The following is a 13,007-nucleotide window of genomic DNA, read 5'->3' on the forward strand; positions in this document are numbered from 1 at the left end:
ACTAAAGGCTTCTTCACTGGTTCTTTTACTAACCCAAGGAATTTTCACTAGTACTCGTACTAATCTAAGGGTTTTTTTCACTAGTACTCTTGTCAACCCAAGCAGTTGCCACTAGTACTCTTACCATACCAAGGAGTTGTCACTAGTACTCTTACCATACCAAGGAGTTGCCACTAGTACTCTTGTCAACCCAAGCAGTTGCCACTAGTACTTTTACCATACCAAGAAGTTGTCACTAGTACTCTTACCATACCAAGGAGTTGCCATTAGTACTCCTGTCAACCCAAGGAGTTGCCACTAGTATTCCTGTCAACCCAAGGAGTTACCACTAGTATTCTTGTCAATCCAAGGAGTTGCCACTAGTACTCCTCTCAACTCAAGGAGTTACCATTAGTATTCTTGTCAACCCAAGGAGTTGTCATTGGTACTCCTGTTAACCTAAGGTATTTTCATTAATACTCCTGGTAACTCAAAGGGTTTTCATTAGCACTCCTGCCAAGTTAACGAGTTTTCACTACTGTTTCTTTCAGCTCACTAGAACTTCTGCCGATAAATACAAATAACTATGCATCACTAACAAATGTAGCCCACGATGGTCTAGAATCTTCTGGATGAAGAGGAACCTTAAATCACAAGAACGGAAAAAGTCACTTATATCACCTTTCTAGAGTACTAGTTTACTGTAAAACACGTACTTAGCTTCTGAGCAGTGTTGAAATATTTTAACCTATCATCTTAGTCACATTTCACATCAAACCTGTCAGGCAAGCGCAATTTAATAAAAGTCGATATCCGTTTTTAAACTCTCGTCTTGTGGTGTTTCATGATTCATCGCTCAAATCTAATGTGTGGGTGGTCGTGAAAGCTTAACTGTCAATTTAAGAACAGTATGAGATTCTTTGAAAGATGAGTTATCATTTGTTCGTTTCTGTTGTTGACATCCGCTTAACTATCAAGCTGATAAGGATATTGTAATATCAAATATTCCTTCTTGTTACACATTGTATTTTCCACATTGTTATCCTTGAACTGACTGTAAGAATGGTAAACATTGTTATCCTTGAACTGACTGTAATATTGGTAAACATTGTTATCCTTGAACTGACTGTAAGAATGGTAAACATTGTTATCCTTGAACTGACTGTAATATTGGTAAACATTGTCATCCTTGAACTGACTGTAATATTGGTAGATATTGTTATCCTTGAACTGTAAGATTGGTATACATTGTTATCCTTGAACTGGTAGTAAGTTTGGTAGACAGTTTTATCCTTGAGCTGACTGTAAGATTAGTAGACATTGTTATTCTTGAATGGTAAGATTAGTCAATTTCTTATCCTTGAACTGTCTTCAAGATTGATGGACATTGTTATCCTTTATCTGACTGTAAAATTGGAAGACGTTATTATCCTTGAACTGACTGTAAGAGAAGTAGACACTGTTATTTTTAACTGTATGATTGGTAGACATTGTTATCCTTGAACTGTAAGATTGGCAGACATTGTTATCCTTGAACTGGCTGTAAGATCGGTAGACATTGTTATCCTTGAACTGGCTATAAGAGTAATAGAAATTGTTATTCTTGAACTGACTGTAAAAGTAGTAGACATTGTTATTCTTAACTGTTTGATTGGTTGACATTATTATCCTTGAACTACGGTAAGATTGGTAAACATTGTTATCTTTGATGTGAATGTAAGAGTAGTAGACATTGATATTCCTGAACTGTAAGATTGGTAGACATTATTATCCTTGAACTACGGTAAGATTGGTAAACATTGTTATCTTTGATGTGACTGTAAGAGTAGTAGACATTGTTATTCTTAACTGTTTGATTGGTAGACATTATTATCCTTGAACTACGGTAAGATTGGTAAACATTGTTATCTTTGATGTGACTGTAAGAGTAGTAGACATTGATATTCCTGAACTGTAAGATTGGTAGACATTATTATCCTTGAACTACGGTAAGATTGGTAAACATTGTTATCTTTGATGTGACTGTAAGAGTAGTAGACATTGATATTCCTGAACTGTAAGATTGGTAGACATTGTTATCTGTAAGCTATATTGTGAGGTATATAATGTCTTACTAACTTCGTTATCTTCAGATTTACAGTGTGATTATGAATGAAGTTATCCTTACCTTGTTAATAAAAAAGAATGTATTGTTATTTCGATTGATATCCCCAACTTCTAAGTAATATTTTATTTTAGTAACCACGAAGTATTTTTGATCACTAATCTAAAGGATAAAGATAGTTAAGGTTTACATTTATGTAAGGTTACAGATGTTATGAAGTTCATAAATATTTTACACTTGATCATGTAACTAGAGGAGTGTCTTTATTGTAAAACTTTGCCTAACACTGAAATAGTGTCTTTATTGTAAAACTGTCCCTAACACTGAATGGGCGTCTTTATTGTAAAACTTTGCCTAAAACTGAATGGGCGTCTTTATTGTAAAACTTTGCCTAACACTGAAAGAACGTCTTTATTGTAAAACTTTTCCTAACACTGGATGGGCGTCTTTATGGTAAAACTTTACTTGACACTGAAAGAACGTCTTTATTGTAAAACTTTGCCTGACATTGAAAGAACGTCTTTATTGTAAAACTTTGCCTAACACTGAATAAACGTCTTTATTGTAAAACTTTGCCTAACACTGAATGGGCGTCTTTATGGTAAAACTTTAGCTGACACTGAAAGAACGTCTTTATTGTAAAACTTTGCCTGACACTGAAAGAACGTCTTTATTGTAAAACTTTGCCTAACACTGAATGGGCGTCTTTATTGTAAAACTTTGCCTAACACTGAACGGGCGTCTTTATTGTAAAACTTTGCCTAACACTGGATGGGCCTTTTTATTGTAAAACTTTTCCTAACACTGGATGGGCGTCTTTATTGTAAAACTTTGCCTGACACTGGATGGGCATCTTTATTGTAAAACTTTGCCTGATACTGGATGGGCGTTTTTATTGTAAAACTTTACCTAAACTTTCCTCATGTAACATACTCTGCTAAGTAAAATATGATCATGATGCTGATATTGTTGTTTCAAGGCCCCGCATGGCCGGGTGGTGAGGGCAATCTGAGGGTCGCGGGATCGAATCCCTGTCACACCAAACATGCTCGCCCTTTCAGCCGTTTCAGTCAATCACACTATTCGTTGGTAAAAGAGTAGACCAAGAGTTGGCGGTAGGTGGTGATGACTAGCTGCCTTCCCTCTAGTCTTTCACTATTAAATTAGGGACAGCTACCGCAGATAGCCCTCGTGTAGCTTTGCGCGAAATTCAAAACAAACAAACAAACTTGTTTCAAACAAATACGTTTTCTCAGTAGATTATCTGTCGTCTATAGACTATTAATAACTCAAAACATGGAGTGGATAATTTCCATTATCTTCTGATTTAGGAATATAAGCACCAACTGACCGATTTATCCAAACCAAAACAGTTTTTCTTGTACGATTTTTGAACGCTAATTAATGTTACAAGCTTGGTATAAGTGACTCTACATGTTCAGACATGTGATTGATTTTATTTATGAGGGTCTTGAAATAATTATTTATATCTAATCATTTCTAGAAGGGTGTAATAGTGAGTAATAATTTTATGACAACGAAAACTTTAATATTTCTTTTCAAGCACATTGTACTTATATGTTAAAAACAAAATCATACTCTGATGACGATAACTAGGACTAGTTTCTACAGTGTTAGCTAAGCCTATATTAACGGGTGTAGCTACGTTAACACTGATGATAGCAACTGTGTTACCGAACCTAATCGGCTGTAACTAATAATAAAGATTTTACCTTGTATTGTGTCAAAAAACGTCGTATTTTGCGTTTTTTTATTCTTAATTGAAATAAAAAACCTATGTTTTACTATAGCATAATTTTCATCATCTTTAACGTCTCTAGTCATTCTTTGAATAAATTTAGTGTCATGAGTGGCCTCCAGGTGTTTCTCCCACTCTGTCGCCCATGTGTTTTACTTTGTTAGTCGTATTTTTGTGTAGTTGAGCTAAATATCTCAAGCGGAGATAATCGACCATAGATTAAGTACACCTCCATGGATCAAGTTGTTTTATAACGTCCCCGTTGTCTTCTCCCACCTCTTTCCCCTGCCTATTCATCCATCTGACATGACTAACACTGTAACGTGTGTATGTGTGGGGTGGAATACAAGCTTCGGCCTCTTAACGCGCGCGTGATTCTAAGCTGTCCAGCGGCAGGTAACCTAGCAACGGTTTCTGCGGCGTCTGGCACGTGCCCGCTGTCTCAAGTCATTATCACCGTTACTTTCTATTGAACCACATCATCCCAGCTGTTGGCCCGCGGCCGCCTACCAGACACCGCAACCATCAGCCCAAAACTCAGGAGACTGTGTCCAACCCACCAATTCTTTGTGTAATGGCTTCACACAGTTAACGGCCTTTTAGTTGGCCAAGAAGATTAAAAAATGGCCTCAAAAGCTTTTTGTAATTCGTAATTCTTAATTTGAAAAACAAAAACAAATAAACAAAATAACAAAATACTTATAACACTAAAATTCAGATTTCGATACTCGTAGTGGGCACAGCACAGATAGCCCAATATGTAGTTTTGTACTTAAAAACAAAGAAACAAAATGTTATTTCTGTCGGGTTTAATTTTTGTTTTATTAGAGAAAATCGTACATAACTCCTTTCTGGACAATTTCTGGACGAATTAAGTACCGTGAAATATCGTTTTTAATGTGTTTTTATATAATCAAAACCATCACATTTATTCTTTTCACTTTATATAAAAGCTCGAGGAGAAATATCAAAAAATAAATCAAGTAAAACATCCTAAATATCTATTTTATTTGGGCTGAATTCCTTGAAGAACTACCCGTGACTATTTTTATATTATTTGGGCTGAATTCCTTGAAGAACTACCCGTGACTATTTTTATTTTATTTGGGCTGAATTCCTTGAAGAACTACCCGTGACTATCTTTATATTATTTGGGCTGAATTCCTTGAAAAACTACCAGTGACTATTTTTATATTCTTTGGGCTGAATTCCTTGAAGAACTACCACTGACTATTTTTATATTCTTTGGGCTGAATTTCTTGAAGAACTACCCGTGACTATTTTTATATTATTTGGGCTGAATTCCGTGAAGAACTACCCGTGACTATTTTTATTTTATTTGGGCTGAATTCCTTGAAGAACTACCCGTGACTATTTTTATATTATTTGGGCTGAATTCCTTGAAGAACTACCCGTGACTATTTTTATATTATTTGGACTGAATTCCTTGAAAAACTACCAGTGACTATTTTTATATTATTTAGGCTGAATTCCTTGAAGAACTATCCGTGACTATTTTTATTTTATTTGGGCTGAATGCCTTGAAGAACTACCCGTGACTATTTTTAATTTCTTTGAGCTGAATTCCTTGAAGAACTACCCGTGACTATTTTTATATTATTTGGGCTGAATTCCTTGAAAAACTACCAGTGAATATTTTAATATTATTTGGGCTGAATTCCTTGAAGAACTACCAGTGACTATTTTTATATTATTTGGGCTGAATTCATTGAACAACAACCAGTGACTATTTTTATTTCATTTGGGCTGAATTCATTGAACAACAACCAGTGACTATTTTTATTTCATTTGGGCTGAATTCATTGAACAACTACCAGTGACTATTTTTATTTCATTTCAGCTGAATTCATTGAACAACTACCAGTGACTATTTTTATTTCATTTGGGCTGAATTCCTTGAACAACTACCAGTGACTATTTTTATTTTATTTGGGCTGAATTCCTTGAAGAACTATCCGAGACTATTTTTATTTTATTTGGGCTGAATTCCTTGAACAACTACCAGTGACTATCTTTATTTTATTTGGACTGAATACCTTGAAGAACTACCAGTGACTATTTTTATTTTATTTTGGCTGAATTCCTTGAAGAACCACCCGTGAGTACTTTTATTATTCTTTGCTCGGAAAAGTTGACTACTTCAATTCCATAAGCTCCTGGTGGATGAGCGGTAAGTTTACGGACTTACAACGCTAAAATTCGGGGCTTAATTCCAGCCGATGGACATAGCGCAGAAAGACCATTGTGTGGCTTTGCTCTGAAACGAACAAATAATCAGTACGATAAACCAGGGATATTTTATGCCATGTTTATGTGAGAATAAGTTCAATTATTTTAAATCATTACACGGTGTGTAATCACGAGGTTATCTTGTCGCGATGATTTAACTTCTGACATCAGTTTCGTTTTTAAACTCCGAAAGTAATGTTTGTCTCACGATATATCTGCACGTGCTTAGAGATCTTAGCTCGACGATACCCTCGTCGTATCTACTTCACCTTCAGCTATCTAATCTAATCTTTTGTTGTTGACTGGATCATTGGAGAGCCGCCTGTCCATAAAGTCAAAATATTTATCTTCAAGTAAAGGTATATACTAGTAGTAAAAGAGTGACAGCAGCACGATGACATGAAACAGTTTCGACTTTTATGGAACCATGATGTTAGGCTTAAGGTACAGTCAACTTATTTAGACGACTCGTTATTCTGAGTAAACATTTTCTGGTGCGAGATTACAAATGGTCGGGAACTCGGTTTATGAAAATCAGGAAATACGAACTGTCCCATGTAGGGTGTAATTATACTAGTATTAACTACATTTAAACCCAAGCTAAAACTACGCTTTAACTGAATGGATCGTTGAACAAGTCAGGTAAGTTTATTTTTAGTTGTTTGTTGGTTCCTCTTACAGCTGACAAACAACTTTGTCAACTGGTCTTTTAGATTTACATAAGTACGTGGGACTTACATCGGATGATCAGGTCATCCTTGTTTGACCACGCAGTCCAAAGCTAGAAGTCGTTTTTATTTCAAAGTCAAAATATTAAAACAAGAAATTAACATCAAAATTATGTTGATACAATGTAGATTTTTAATTATATATATATTTCTTAATAATGATTTTCTTTTTGTCAGACCGATTGGTTTGTTTTCAAGGAGAACAACAAGAGATGGTTTCATGCTACATGATTATACATATTTATTTTCGGGGGGGAGGGAGGGGGAGAATGGAATTTCTATTTGTTTAATCGCCGATAAGAAAGACATTTATATTCAGTTATATAAATGTACTGTGTCATTTTTAACGTACTCTCCTGTAACTTTGAGCTAGACAACGGACAGGAAACGTACATAAGAAGTTCTGTGTTTAACCCAACATGGCCAGATGATGATTATCTTCATTGTACTCCTCCCCAAACACACCTTTAGATGTTCTGTGTTTAACCCAACATGGCCAGATTATGATAATCTTTATCGTAATCCTCCCCAACACACACCTTTAAATGTTCTGTGTTTAACCCAACATGGCCAGATGATGATAATCTTCATCGTAATCCTCCCCACACACACCTTTAAATGTTCTGTGTTTAACCCAACATGGCAAGATGATGATAATCTTTATCGTAATCCTCCCCACACACACCTTTAAATGTTCTGTGTCAGAAACGTATATAATCAAACGTGGTCGGATGACGAAATGTACATCTTCATCGTAATAGATGCAACCCCACACTAGGATGTTTATCATAGAGATGTAAGGCACCATAGAATGAAACCTATGCTGGTGTGTGTTTTTATAGATATGTAAGTCACCAGGGGTTGAAACTCCACTCCAGTGCTTCTTCAGGGGATGCAACCCTTCTTAAGTATGCTTCTCATACATATATTTACTGATTGTACTCGATTTGGCACTCTCTAATGACATACGTTAATACCATTAGGTTCCAATACCACCTACAAATAAATAAAATCCGCCATACAAAAAAACGTGTTTATAGGTTTAGAGTGTCACATTACAATATAAAAAATAGGCAGAGTTTTGGAAAACGCTTATTTTGGTAGCTTAATGACCCCAAAAACAAAAACTAAGCTTTGATTATGACGTTATTTACTAAAGCTGACAAAATACACTTATGTTTCTTGTAGCAAGTAAACAATAGGTCCTGTCTATCTTGCAGCTGTTAAAAGTAGGTTCCCTCTTTGTTGCAGCTGTTAACAGTAAATCCTGTATTTGTTGCTGCTGTTAACAGTAGATCCTGTCTTTCTTGCAGTGTTAGCAGTAGATCCTGTCTTTGTTGTAGCTGTTAACAGTAGATCACGTCTTTATTGCAGCTGTTAACAGTAGATCATGTCTTTATTGTAGCTGTTAATCGTAGATCCTGTCTGTGTTGCAGCAGTTAACAATAGATCCTGTCTTAGTTGCAGCCCTTAGCAATAGATCCTGTCTTTGATGGAGATTTCAACAGTAGATTCTGTCTTTCTTCCAGTGTTAGCAGTAGATCCTCTCTTTATTTCAGCTGTTAATAGTAGTTCATATCTTTGTTGCAGCTGTTAATAATAGATACTGTCTTTGTTGCAGCTGTTAATAGTAGATTCTGTCCTTTTTGCAGCTGTTAACAGTAGATCCTGTCTTTCTTGAAGTTTTAGCGTAGATCTTGTCTTTGTTGCAGCTGTTAACAGTAGATCCGGTCTTTTGTTGCAGCTGATAACAATAGGTATTGTCTTTGGTACAGCTATTAACAGCAGATCCTGTCTTTGTTGCAGTTGTTAATATTAGGTTCTGTCTTTCTTGCAGTGTTAACAGTAGATCTGGTCTTTTGTTTGCAGCTGATAACAGTATATATTGTCTTCGGTGCAGCTGTTAACAGTAGATCATGTCTTTATTGCAGCTGTTGACAGTAAATTCTGCCTTTCAAACAGTGTTAGCAGTAGATCCAATATATGTTGTAGCTGTTAATAGTAGTTTCTGTCTTTTGTTGCAACTGTTAACAGTAAGTCTTGTCATCGTTGCAGCTGTTAACAGTAAGTCTTGTCTTCGTTGCAGCTGTTAACAGTAGATATTGCCTTTGTTGCAGCTGTTAACAGTAGATCATGTCTTTTTTTTTTGCAGCGGTTAACAGTAAATTCCGTCTTTGTTGCAGTCCTTAGCAGTAGATCCTGTATTTGATGCAGCTGTCAACAGTAAGTCTTGTCTGTGTTGCAGCTGTTAACAGTAGATATTGCCTTTGTTGCAGCTGTTAACAGTAGTTCCTGTCTTTGTTGCAGAGGTTAACGGTAGATCCTGTCTTTTTTACAGCTCTTAATAAAGCTCATTGTTGTTGCAGCTGTTAACAGTGGATCTCGTATTTATTGCAGGTGTTTACAATTGATTACGTATTCGTTGCAATTGTTAACAGAAGCACATGTACTGGAGAACCTAACAGTTATACTTAATTTCTATCCAGCTCGTTATTTGTTCATTGATATAGTTGTAATGTAACAAGTCTTGTGTGTTGCCGTTGTAAAATAGTTAAACTTCGTTCTTATGCAACTAAGGTATCAGAGTTCGTTTGTATTTGTGATAACACAGTTATACCCTGTATCTAGATAACTGACGTTCCGAACTTTTTGTGTAAGTGTAGTGACATACCTACATGTAAGGTCACCACCATTTATTCATTTCTGCACAATTAAAATCCTGGCTTTCTGTGTTAGTTGGGTAACAGCTAAGCTTGGCTCATATCTTTAGTGCTTTAACTCTAGTTTTTAGTGCTTTGAACGGTTTTATTTTAACAAGAGGCTTTCTTTTGTTCATTGCATGCATTCATGTACATGAATCAAACCGTTAAAAAGAAAGAAAGAGATCGATTTATAAAATATGTTTTAGTTGCTTCCAGTCAGAGGATAAGCCCTTTGACAATATCACTCATTCTGAACTGGGTTCAAAAAAACCTTGTTCGATGGTTTTGTGTTGCGAGCTAGTGGATTTGATTTTGCACTAAGATGACCTCTGAAGCCACGGTCACGATAAATATCTATTCCTGAAGTAATGTGATAGTTTCATCAGGTCAAAGGTCGGGTTCAAAATGAGTATATTTTTATTCGTGACTCAACCAACAAATGACGTCATCGGGTAATGTTTTCTTTGGAGTTTCTTAGGTGAAGACAAATCTAAGTACAGAGTTTTACAGTTTAAAACGTGGCTGTTCTACTAGAGTAACCACAGACTCCGAGAGTTTACTCTTGTTCTTGTACTACATGGTAAATGTTCAGGTCATTCTTGGAAAGTTACGTGGCTGTTCTACTAGAGTAACCACAGACTCCGAGAGTTTACTCTTGTTCTTGTACTACATGGTAAATGTTCTGGTCATTCTTGGAAAGTTCTATTTTAAACTTTATTCGGCAGTTTCTGAGCAAATGGATTGTTTACGTTTTATTCAATACGTGATTAGCACAGCGGCGGAAACCTGCTACTAAATACAATCAAGGGAGCAGAAAAAACAAAAAAACAGGGAGTGCCCCTCCCGGAAATCGCTCACTTAGGTAATATTTACTTTGTCCGGCCGGAAAGCATCGTTTATCTTCACCTTTAAGTCCTCCCGGGTAAAAATAACAGTTCGTGAATCCCCACCCTAGTTATCTTATAGTATAGCTTGGTCTTATTAACGTCAGTTAAGATTGACAGTTACAGTCTGTAGACTTCGAGCAGGAACTTCTGCTTGAGTAGATGAGATTCTCACACAGGGAACAAGACACACGAAGATTTCCTTTCGACTGGAACGCCACTTCAGGCAATATATCGTACTAGAGGTTCTGTATTGTAGGTTGTTTTATAAGGAATTTTGTTCTTTAATTTTACAAAAGAAAATCAAAGTGAAGGATCGAATAGAGTTAGCAAACTAATATAAATATTAACATTTTAAACTATTTTCATAATGTTTAATTTTTAAAATCATAAGACAAACGAAAAATGCTTGCTTCAGATATCCTTACTTTGTTCGTTTATATTAGGGGATGGTCGTGGTCTGATGGTTAGCGTTCTCAGACTATGAACCCTGCCCCGTTACCAAATAAACGCACTTTGCATTTTGGTCATAGGTTCGTTATCAGAGTGGCAGTCAACTTCCACTATTCTATCAGGTAAGAGTAACTTAAAGAGTTGGCGGTGGATGCTGTGGACTATCTGGTTCTAGTTCAAACTTAGGAACAGCTATATCCAAATGACCATTTTGAAATCGGTTAAAGTTGTGATACTTTAATCCATAAACATCAGTAAAAGTCGAAAACAAGGAACACTGGTCATAGCTGTACCAAGTGTTTGCTCGTGGCACGTGTTTCTGATTGGTTAAAACCTCTGTTTTAAACCTAGTTTTAAAAGAATAAGGTCAATGTTGCTGTTTTTCTCATTGTCAGTATTATTATCAAATTAAAAATTAGTTTTTTGTGGCTGTAATTTGTCAGAGAATTGATTATCCGTCAATAGCAATTATTTCTTACTATAATTGTTAATTATACTTCTACTGTGGCTACCAAAAATACTTTGAAACTGATACCAGACTCTGCAGAATCGTTCGTGGCCCATTGGTTGGTGTACCGGTCTGTGGAGCTGAGGTTCTGTGGTATACATTCCAGTAAGCCAAAATATATATAATCACTCTGTAAAATCCCACGTAGTCCGAGAGTTGGCGGTGAGTGGTGTTGACAAGCTGCCTTCCATCTAGACTACCACTTCAAAATTAGGGACGGCTAGAGCAAATAGCCCTCGTGTAGCTTTGTACGAAATGAAACAAATAAACAAACAAGACGGGTGTGTAAATGAAGGTGTATTGTATGTAGTTCCACAACGTAAAGTCAAACCACACCTGAATCATGTCTCTTCAGCCGACAGTTTCCGGTTCCGGCTCTGGGTAAACGTGAGACAGATGAATGGCCACTGATGAAATTTCTTTACTAGGGTCTGGTGACCGTGCATGGGCTCGTAACTAACTGAAAACTTCTGGAAAATCAAAATAAACAGGGTGGCAAATGACATTTGAAATGGCTCAATTATTACCAAATTATATTTCTATCGAATTGCGGTGGAGTGTATATTTTAGTTATGTGATAATATAATCATGTTCATAGTCACTCCAAATTAAGTAAACTTATACTTCACAAACGACATGTTTACAAAACTTGCACTGGACACATAACATTATGTTTCAACAATATAACTTGCGCATTACAAATACAGAGGTTGAGTACGTTATATTAAAAGGATTTTGGAGCCTCACCACGTCGTTACAGTTCATGTCACCATGCTCTATCTGACGACCTTGAAAATAGTCTTACAGTATAGGCTCTATCGGAAAAAAGTACGTCATACGACAGTAATATTCAAAGCACCCCCTCTTCCCTAAATTATTTTACACAATACATCTAGTGTACGAATACAACGAATTCCCAGCGCCCATTTTAACAGTCCGATCACACATAAATTTATAAAGTTTGTCTCCGGCAACTTGACCAGTGTGTATTCGTATGGATTCAAGTATGTGACGGTTGAATTTCGGACTGTTGCCTTTGACCCGTAAACAGCTTTAGCCGATAAAGTTTTTGTTCTTGATTCTCACCTATTACACGCCCAAAGAATAAGACTTGTTATAGATACGTTTTTAGATGGTCCTGGTACCTCAAGTTCATCTATATTCCTTTCCAATACCATTAAGTAAAAGGAATACATTCGTTATTGAAATTCAAAATCCTCGATCTGATCACATATTTATGATCTGAGTGTACGAATATATTGCGCTGGAAAGGGCTGATACATACCTAACCCAAAAGCGAAGAATTCTCGGTGGCATCTCAATACCTACGAAACACCAAACAATGTCAAAAGGTAGTTCTGATACATGTTGTTCCACCGCGAATTTATACCGGTTGTGTTTGTCACGTAAATTTTAATTTAACATTACTTTAATTTATTGTCATTTTAATTTAACGTAATTTTAATTTAATGTTACTTTAATTTAACATTACTTTCATTTAAAGTTGCTTTAATTGAACGTAATTTTAGTTTAATGTAATTTTAATTTAATGTTACTTTAATTTAACATTACTTTCATTTAAAGTTGCTTTAATTGAACGTAATTTTAGTTTAATGTAATTTTAATTTAATGTTACTTTA

General features: G+C 35.9%; 1 protein-coding gene across 1 annotated transcript in view; it reads left to right on the forward strand.

Annotated features, from left to right (window-relative positions):
* Positions 1-6,453: 6,453 nt before the first annotated feature.
* LOC106471509 (homeobox protein prospero-like) overlaps positions 6,454-13,007 on the forward strand; it is a gene marked incomplete at its 3' end in the record, with an annotated part of 22,520 nt that continues 15,966 nt past the window's right edge. The window contains exon 1 of the mRNA XM_022400118.1: positions 6,454-6,734. The remainder of the gene's footprint in view (positions 6,735-13,007) is intronic.

This window comes from Limulus polyphemus, unplaced genomic scaffold (assembly GCF_000517525.1).
Source record: "Limulus polyphemus unplaced genomic scaffold, Limulus_polyphemus-2.1.2 Scaffold4666, whole genome shotgun sequence".
NCBI lineage: Eukaryota > Metazoa > Arthropoda > Merostomata > Xiphosura > Limulidae > Limulus > Limulus polyphemus.